Genomic DNA, 6000 nt, shown 5'->3' on the forward strand with positions numbered 1-6000 from the left:
TGCTAACTTTACATACATATTTTATAATATTGACACTTGTATTTCATCGTCTGACCCAGTCATTAAGACTGTCAAAGCTAGTTTAAATGAGACATTTTCAATAGAATGAGTTCCTCCATTATCTCAAAATAACAAAAAATTGGGAAATATTGATGTCCAAGGAGCTATTCAAATTGCAGGGAAAAAAACAAAACAAAAACTAAAAATATATCTCTAACAGACAGACAGACCACTCATTGTATTCTCCCAATTTGCAAAATTAACATTTTCTTTATATGAAAATATATTTCTCATAGACATTTACCTCTCTTGAGAACTGAGAGTAATCACCTCACCTCACTACTGAAAAATACTAGTGTATGTACAAGTGCAAGCCTCGAAAGAAACTCCAACCCCTATATTTATTAATGTGTATTGCACCAACCTATGATGTAATCAACATTTGAACACTGCCCTCTCTCAGCTGGAGGGCAACATGTCCTCCAAGAACAGTAAACCCTGTAACACTAACATTTCAACAAAATCTCACTGTTGACAAGGTAGAAGAAACACATTGGAAGTGGGTGGGACATTCTACAAAGAAATGAATACATATCTGATATGTTTAAGTAAGGAAAATATTAACTTCAGAAGCATTACCCATCTAACCACAGAACAGCTCTGATAACTAAGGGTCCTGTGTATATAAAGAAATTAAAAATTTGAGCTCCTTTCTAAAACTGTAGCATCAAATTGTAAAAATTCATGGTGTATGTCAACTTCTATAATGGGAACACCTAATGGGACATCATTTTGTGAGAAATCACATTATTTACATGCACAGAATACTCTTCACCCATCAATGGTTTGTCAGACACACCATTTGCATGGTGCTAAAGTGTCACACAGGTGGGAGAATTTTAATTGTTCAGATGGCCAATATGTCTTAATGTCTTAGTCGATCAGCTGAGCACTAGTGTGTAGTGCAGCAGGGTAATAAATAATTCAGACTGTATAGTACCTGAAAAAATACTAAAATAAGAAGATACAAAATAAATATCACAGACATGTCCCTCAAAGTGAGCTCAAAACCCATCCAACTGGCTTAACCACCAAGAATGGCTTGGTTCACAGTGTTGAGAGTAGCCTGTACTATAATTTCAGGTTACACCTCACCCTACTTTCAATCAAGGGCTGTGTCACTTGGTCACATACCAATGAGATTACACTGACTCAAAGGGGATCTATCCAAATCAACCTTCCAAAAGGCTGGGGAATGGGAAAAAAAGGGTTATTCCTTTATTTCACTAGAGGAAAATGGAAAGGAGAAATTGGCATAGAGGAGGACAGTGAAGAAGTGTTGATCAAACAACTGTTTGTTGTTTTATTGTAGTTCTACACATCAGAATATCTGTTCTTTTGCTACCAAAGGGAATATAATACCAGATTTTAGCATTATAAATCCATAAAATTACCCCTGACCTTCAAGGTGTCTGAGAAAACAAGAATTTTCTATCATTTGCATAATGTCCAACACTGAGACTGTGCAATAGACTACACCAAGCTCTAGTCAGTTCTGAAAGCAAGGTTACACCTGGTTCTTTTTTTTTCTTTCCTGAAGTATGACCTGAAAGGTAAGGTACTTACTTTACAAATCCAGTCTTGCAGAAAACCCCATCTCAACTATGAGCAATGAAAAAGGGAAGATTGGCTTAACACTATCTGTTATCCCCCATTCAGTATGAATGTCAGAAGAAAAGGAAATAGTCCCTGCTAGGCATCACTAGCCACATAGTGGGTTCCATAATTTTCAATATATATATTCACAGAGGTATAATAATAGTGATGAAATATCTATAAAAGCATTTGATCAGTCTCTTTGTACCACAACCTCTGGAAAGATTGGAGAACAGCTATTGTAAAGCTAAAAAACAAAGAGGCAGGTGAAAACTAAATGTCAAGTAAATAATAGAACACAAGTTAAAGGGGTCATATGCATCTCTAATCTTCAAGATCTCATTAAGAAGATATCAATGGTTAGAAACAAGACAAGAAGTAAAAATTAACATTTTTTACACTGAAAATGTATTTTGATAGAGTCTTACCTCTACTCACACAACAGTTTTGTCTGACTTCTGCTGCACTCAATATGCACAAAGTTTTGCTTGCCATTAGCCTTCACACTCTAACCTACCTTCACATGTTTTCATGTGAGAGAGCTGCATGAAAGCATGCAACAACTCTCCACCAACAGAAATGTGAGACAGCTTGTAGGTTAACTGACCCACTTTGTGCAGCTTAGCCAAATTCACTTTGCGATTGAGCAAAAGAACATACACCAGAAGTGTGGAGAAATACATTCTTAATGGAGGAAAATGCTAACTTCCTATATGATATCTTACCTTCTCTAACTGAATAGCTAGAACCCCACACTAACCCATAGTGGGACTAGTATAATAGTACCTTGAAAATCTCCCTTCAAAAAATGTATTTTGATAGAGTCTTACCTCTACTCACACAACAGTTTTGTCTGACTTCTGCTGCACTCAATATGCACAAAGTTTTGCTGGCCATTAGCCTTCAGACTCTAACCTACCTTCACATGTTTTCATGTGAGAGAGCTGCATGAAAGCATGCAACAACTCTCCACCAACAGAAATGTGAGACAGCTTGTAGGATAACTGACCCACTTTGTGCAGCTTAGCCAAATTCACTTTGCGATTGAGCAAAAGAACATACACCAGAAGTGTGGAGAAATACATTCTTAATGGAGGAAAATGCTAACTTCCTATATGATATCTTACCTTCTCTAACTGAATAGCTAGAACCCCACACTAACCCATAGTGGGACTAGTATAATAGTACCTTGAAAATCTCCCTTCAAAAAACTTACAAAGAAAGCCCATGGGACGTGTGATTAAAGAATATGTAAGGTATCCATGGAAGTCTGCATCACTTTTGAGCCAGATATACTCCACTTATGAAACTGAAGTGTCATAATAAGAGTAGAAGCACATGGAGGGACCCCTGGTGTAAAGTGGCTGTGGCATCACAGACTGCACAGCAGAGTCCAACCTCAACCAACATTGGCAAAACTGTAATAACAATATCAAGTCCATATATGGAAGAGGGTCCTCTACCATTAACCTCAGACACAGGAACTGGAAGGGAAGAAGATCATTCATTTCAAGGACCTGCATACTTATATGGGCATGTCCAACATAGCTAATACTAGTACCTCTTAGCAACTGACATCCGTTCAATGGTAGAAGGATGGACAGTAATGTGGCAGTTCAAATTCAGTCTGGAATCAAACAGGCAGTGTTGGGAATGATCCATCCAGTCAGAATTAGTACGAGAGTACCTGAGCCACTCATATGAGGAGACTTGTGTGTCTGGTCAAGTACCATCCAACACCAGTAAACCCTATAGAACCAATATCTGAGCAATGGTAAGAAGGATGATGACCACCTAGAAGAATGAACTGCATCTTGACAGAAATAATTCAGTCCATAATGAGACACCATCTGGAAAAGTATGCTATCTACACTAGCAGAATGCCACTACCCTACTCTCAAATGAGTAGAACTGAAAATACTAAAGAAGAAACTTTCATGGTCCACCATCCCAGCAGCTAAGAGCTGGGAAGTGGTACAAAATCGCACCAGAAGAAGGGGATAAAATGCACAAGAGAGTCTGGTGGAATGCAGCACCAGAAATAGTGCAACAGATGACCATGAAACTATATTTTGTAAAGCAAGCAACTTCTGGATCAGACAAACAAAGGAGCATCAGGGATGGGGAGCAATCACCTTCTTTATCCATGTGAGTCCATGAATGTACGGTCTAGGACAAACATATTTATGATGCAAAACACTGGAAGGAAAAACCTACAAGCAGTCTTGATGAATATCCCATCTCAACAGTGGACATTATTGACCTAAATGGCCATATAGTGTGGGTTTAAGAATAAGTACACCTGGTCAGGCAACACTTGTACAGAGCAGGATCCATAAATGTGAGAAAGGCCCCTTTAAAGAAAAAAAAACTAGAAAAACAGCACCTACCTACTCATAGAGAAACCACAAAATTTACACTGGCAAGGGTAGATAGACAATAACTTTTAAAACAGGAAGTGGCAAAACAATAAAGGTAATGTACAATAAATGTATAAAGAAAGGAAAGAATTCCAATGAATGAACATATGTGAATCACAGAAAGGTGAAGTGAGAGCCATGTTGCAGTAAAGCCATGACAGAACATTAGAGGTGATCCAGTTTGGAACAAAAATAAAGGTGAGACATGAAAGGGAGGAAAATCATCTTCATGTGTAGACAATAATTTGGGCAGAAAAGATTGATCTTGGTAGAGGTGACATAAGTTCTGTGATAAGATATATGAGAAACACCAAAAGCAAACAAATCTGAATATCAATATCCACAAGCCAAAAGGAAAAGGGAAAAATATCTTTAAGGAGAGATAATATAAGGAACAGGATAACACAGGCTTGAAGAGATGAAGTGTAAGGGTACAGAAGAAGACATCCAAGTTCCATTGAATTTGAGAATGGAAAATCAGGAAAAGACTGTTTAATTCAATGGTCTTTGGTAAAGTTAAGTCTACAGACATGCAAAATGGGAGAGACAGGCACCTACTTGACTGGAACAGCTCTTGAAACAAGTAACTTTCAGGATGTGTGATATTTCTTTAGAAGTGACGGAAATTATATAGTAACAAGATCACCACAGACAGGAAAGAGAAAACCCTGCGAGGTTCTTAAGGAGGAGAAATGTGATGGGGTCTGCTGGTTTAATTTTTATATTACATTATACCTTAATCTATACTAAAGTAACGACTACATACACTTCTCATAGTTATTTAGCAACTTACTTTAATTTACATAAATTAACCGGATTACACATCACTTAGGTATGGCTAACCAGTTAAAATAAATCAGAAACGGTAAGCCTAAAAAGTTTGACTGTTACATTCATGATTACTAACACTGTATTATTTTTATGAAATCATTCTTATATCGAACGTTTTAAACTTAAATTTAAAACCTTACTATATTTTTCCCACTTGACGACAAGCATAACTTACTACTGAAATAATACATTTCCTAAAATCATGTAAGATTGTATTGCCGACAAAAGTACATTAACAAGTATAACCCTAACGAGAAGTATGGGAACTGAGTTATGAAAATAACGCCAATCTTCCCATGAAGAATTCACAACATGTAAACAAACTCATTTCCAACGAATGGTATCTAAGACTGTCGACGCGCTATCTATGAAAACGGATTTGAAATTAATAAATAACTGAAAATTTCCACTAACAGATATGCGTTGAAATTGAAAGAAAAATATAGTTACCTTTTCTATATATTTTAGAAAATATCGATTGTATCAATTTTATTTAAGATTTTAGATATTTCAATTTGATCACCCTGTATTTTCACGAACGAACAACTTAAGATGTCTTAATATAAATTAATTTATCTCAATTCAAGATAAGTCCGATTACTTCAACGAAGCTTATCGACAACTTAATAAGACAAAATAAAAAATGTTGTAGGTCAAACCTCTAAGAAGTTAATTACCAGCTTAATGACATAAACCACTATAAAGAAAATGAAGATAGATTTGGGCCCCATATCGTAATTTCTGGAAAATAACCGAAGATATGCTACATACGAGGTCTGTTAAAAAAATACGCGGACTGACGTCATAAAACAAAATGTACTTTATTTAGAAGTTACAGGTCTGGGACCCCTTCAAAGTACTCTCCTCCCCAACGCACACACTTATCCCAACGGCGTTTCCACTTGTTGAAACAGTCCTGGTACGCTTCTTTTGTAATGTCCTCCAGCTCCTTCGTCGCATTTGCCTTGATTTCGGGAATCGTCTCAAATCTTCTTCCTTTCAAGGGTCTTTTGAGTTTGGGGAACAAGAAAAAATCGCAAGGAGCAAGGTCAGGTGAGTAGGGGGTGGGGAAGAACAGTGATCGAGTGTTTGG

At 36.9% G+C, this 6000-nt stretch overlaps 1 protein-coding gene across 5 annotated transcripts in view; it reads right to left on the reverse strand.

Moving 5' to 3' along the window:
* Positions 1-5245, reverse strand: part of LOC143252914 (uncharacterized) — an 80261-nt gene extending 75016 nt beyond the window's left edge. For 2 of the 5 annotated variants that reach the window (XM_076505763.1, XM_076505766.1), the window contains exon 1: positions 5083-5238. The gene's annotated coding sequence lies outside the window, so the exon portion shown is untranslated. Of the gene's footprint in view, positions 1-4869; positions 5028-5047 lie in introns of those variants that run through there. The other 3 variants (XM_076505762.1, XM_076505764.1, XM_076505765.1) reach the window with 3 other exon arrangements.
* Positions 5246-6000: the final 755 nt, after the last annotated feature.

The sequence above is a fragment of the Tachypleus tridentatus genome, chromosome 6 (genome assembly GCF_004210375.1).
Source record: "Tachypleus tridentatus isolate NWPU-2018 chromosome 6, ASM421037v1, whole genome shotgun sequence".
Lineage (NCBI taxonomy): Eukaryota > Metazoa > Arthropoda > Merostomata > Xiphosura > Limulidae > Tachypleus > Tachypleus tridentatus.